Below are 4,007 nucleotides of genomic sequence, written 5' to 3' on the forward strand. Positions count from 1 at the left end.
CAGAACAAAGGACAGGACATGATCAGAAAAGCAAGAGCATCAACAAGAAATGACATACATTCACTATCAATTGCTTCACCCCGGATAATTCAGCTCAGGATAAAAAGGAGGCGCAGGTGAGCCAACACTATTCCCCTTCCTATCACCTCATGAAAGACGGATGGCAGCGCCCCTAACAACAGCAATCTACCATCAAGTCCTTCACCCCAGAGTAGAGTGGACGATGTCAACAGGGCAGTAGATGTTCTCAGTGGGGCAGAGGTCAGTGTCACTACAGCAACGGACGGTGTGTGGACAGAGGACACTGTCGGCAGAGCAGTGGACAGTGTCAGTAGCACGCTGGTTTTTAACGATTTGGGCAATGAATGGTGCCAGTGTGGTAGAGGACAGAGTCGACAGAGCCCTGGACATGGTCAGGAAAGCAAGACGGTGTCAGTAGAGCAGTGGTTGGTGTCAGTAGGGCAGAGGACACTGTGCAAATCTAAATAAGCATAATCATCTCTACATAAAAATTACAGTTCTAAACACCTCACTGTGGGGGGTGAAGGGCATAGACGGCTCTTTAAATTAGACAGTCGCCTAAGGCCTCGTGCTTCCAGGGGCCTCGCAGCTGCCTACTTTGCCTATTTAAAGAGTCATCTCTGCTGGCAGCCAGGACCCCCTGCCATCAGCACAGTGCCGAGTCCCAGCCAGTCTGGGTAAGACCGATTCACTGGGAGACAGCTCCAGATCACAACCATCGGAATCAGCGCTGACAGTTTCCCCCACGTCCTACACAGACAGGAGAGGAGAGAGAGCGGCTTCTGCTCCTCCTCCTTACGTCCTTTCCTCCTGTATCTGCCCCGCCCACAACTCCCCAACAGTGCTCTGCCCAAGAGAAGGGGATGTGTGGGCGGGAAGTTTGGAACACAGCAACCAGAACAGGAGAGATGGAGCCTGATCCATCCATCCACTCCCTCCATTCTCTCTCACAATTCCCAGTGAGTGCTCTGATGTAAGAGGTACCCTTCCTTTCCTTCCTCCTCCATCCCCCACTCCATCCATCGCTCCCACTGTCCATCCCTCTCTCTCTCTCCATCCCCCGCTCCATCCATCACTCCCTCTCTATCTCTCTATTTTTCTATCTCTCTCTCAATATCCCCCTCTATCTCCCTTTATTTCCCTCTCTATCTCTCCTCACCCCCCCCCTCTCCTTTTCTATCACTCTCATTTATTACTCCCCTCTCTCTCTTTTTCCACCAACTCTCTCTCTCTTTATATACCCCTATCTCTCTCTTTTTCTATCCCCCTCTCTCTTTTCTTTCTCTCCTTTTCTGTCTCTCTCTCCTCTCTCTCTTTTCTCCTCCACCATCCCTCTGTCTCTTCACCCCCCTCCTTCCGCCACTCTCTCTCCATCCCTCTGGAGTGAGAGAGTGGAATGGACGGGGAGAGGGGTGGAGAGGGAGAGAGGGATGGACAGGGGGATTGATGGATGTAGCGGGGGATGGAGGTAGGAGGAAAGGAAGGGTACCCCTTACATCAGAGTACTCACTAGGAATTGTGAGAGAGAATGGAGGGAGTGGATGGATGGATCAGGCTCCATCTTTCCTCTTCCGGTTGCTGTGTTCCAAACTTCCTGCCCATATATTCTCTTCTCTTGGGAAGAGCACTGCCGGGGAGTTGTGGGTGGGGCAGACACAGGAGGAGAGGGCGGGAGGAGGAGGAGCAGAAGCCGCTCTCTCTCCTCTCCTGTCTGTGTGGGAGGTGGGGGAAACTGTCAGCGCTGATTCTGATGGCTGTGATCCGGAGCTGTCAGTGTGCTCCCGTCTCCCAGTGAATCGGTCTTACACAGACTGGCTGGGACTCGGCACTGTGCTGTTGGCGTGGGGATCCTGGGTACCAGCAGAGGCGGCTCTTTAACTAGGCAAAGTCCCCTGGGAGCGCGATGTCTTCCTAATTTTCCTAATTGGTGAAAATATACCAACAGGGCGGCCGAAGTCTTATATTCAACCACAGTGGCCACACATAGTCCCTGCTGAACTGGCTACATTTTTCCATGTATGGTCAGCATAACCCCCAATAGACATCACTGATTTATCCTGTTCAGCGCGGACGGGCCTTAGATTATAGAGATCATATATGGGCAGCACAGAGGCTTAGTGGTGAGCCTTGCAGCACTGGGGTCCTTGGTTCAAGTCCGGACCAGGGCACCACACCTGCATGGAGTTTTCATGTTCTCCCTGTGCTTGCGTGGGTTTCCTCCGGGTACTCCGGTTTCCTCCCACACTCCAAAGACATGTTGGTGGTGCAGTGGTAAGCATAGCTGCCTTCCCAGCAGCTGACCCGGGTTTGAATCCCGGCCAACGCAATTGTCAAGATGGCTGCCTTGCCTGCTAAGTTCTTTGAATTTCCAGGGAGAAGAGAGCTATACAAATGAAATGCTGAGTATTTATTAGAGATGGAATAACATTTTAACCAAAACAAATGAAGTGAATGTGTCGTATGTTTGCATGAATTTTCATAAATACTTTTGAATAATATACTGTATTTCATGCAGGGGGATCTGATTACATTTGTATTCTTCTTTTCAGCCACTAGGTGGAGCACTCAGCTAATTTTCATGTATTTTCTAGGCTATCCTTTGCAGCTTGGCTGAAAATAAATATTGGTTGTTTACTACAGGGCCGTCTTTACGGCAGGGCAAAAGGGGCAGTTGCCCTGTTGTGGGGCCCAAAGCAGCAGCCTCATAATTGTCAACTATTCAAGTTTAAATTTCTTCCAGTCCTGTGCTGTGTCCTGCAATCTCAGTGTGAAGTTACTAATGCTCTGCCCTATTGTTGTGTACAGATGACTCACCTGCAGACCCTGTGTTTACATGTAAATACCGTTATTGATATGTAAAGAGTGGCTGCATTTATATGTAAATAGCGGCGAATCGGCAGCATTCATATGTAAATAGAGTCAGTATTCATAAGTATAGCATGCTCCCCTGAGGTCATATCCACAATCACCTATACTGAATGCTGCCCACTGGAGGGATAAAGGGTCATGTTTGAAATTCCTGCCTACAACTATGGTCAACAAGCCTAAAATCAGCCTGTTCTGCAAAGGTAAACAAATCAATGGGGGGGAGGGTAGTGTGGGGTGTGCAGAGGTAGGAAGCGAATGAATTACAGTTTGGGGTGCACAGGTGAGCAAGGAGGGGATGTATGGAGGTAAGTAAGGTGGGTGCAAAGATGAGCAGAGGAGGCCATTAGAGTTAAAGGGGAGGGGGACTGTAGTGGAGAGGATGGGGGAGGTTTGGGGTGCAGAGGGTAGCATGGGTTTTAGGATGCAAAGGTGTACTGACAGGGTGGATAAAGATGTAGGTCATGTGAAGGGCAGCCTATTCATTTTAATGGGCTGCTCTATGCGCTACAAATGTGGAAGAAAGTCCCAAACCATTTTTCAAAATTACACGGTGCCAAGGCACATGCCAGCAGATGCGTGAGGGTGTTATTAACAATTAATGGCACTGCTGTGTATCTGCTAAAGGGCAGCACGTTTCAGTAGTGTTAGGAAAATTATATTGCATGCGTTCCCAACATACAAATGTGAACGCAGACTAAATGTCTCAGTTGCGTTGGTGGTCAGTGTAAATCTTCTCATTACATTGGGACTTGTGTAGAATCATTTCATTCACACTAGTGGCCAGTGTGAATGTCCCCCTTACATTGGTGGTCAGTGTAAATCCCTCTTTACATTGGTGGTTAGTGTAAATGCTTCTATTAAATTAGTGGTCAGTGTAAACCCCTATTACGTTGGTGGGCAGTGCTGAATCTCTTTGGTAAAAACCCCCAAAATCAGCGTTGCCATTGATCAAACCCTCCCCTCCCCCTAGCACTGCCACTGATCCCAGGAGTCCTAGGATCCCCAGGAGTTTTCTGTCTATTAATGGATCCCCTCACCTCCCCAGTCCATGGTGTGCAGGCAGTGAGGAGATAATATGCTGCAACCTCTAGAAACCAATCAGTGAGCAGTATTGATGT

At 49.1% G+C, this 4,007-nt stretch overlaps 1 non-coding gene across 1 annotated transcript; it reads left to right on the plus strand.

The window, feature by feature from the left end:
- Window positions 1–2,275: 2,275 nt before the first annotated feature.
- On the plus strand, window positions 2,276–2,347 carry TRNAG-UCC (transfer RNA glycine (anticodon UCC)). Its single transcript has one exon. It is a non-coding gene; the product is annotated as a tRNA-Gly (tRNA).
- Window positions 2,348–4,007: the final 1,660 nt, after the last annotated feature.

The sequence above is a fragment of the Lithobates pipiens genome, unplaced genomic scaffold, assembly GCF_037356315.1.
Source record: "Lithobates pipiens isolate NorthernLeopardFrog02 unplaced genomic scaffold, aLitPip1_a1.2 Scaffold_19, whole genome shotgun sequence".
Lineage (NCBI taxonomy): Eukaryota > Metazoa > Chordata > Amphibia > Anura > Ranidae > Lithobates > Lithobates pipiens.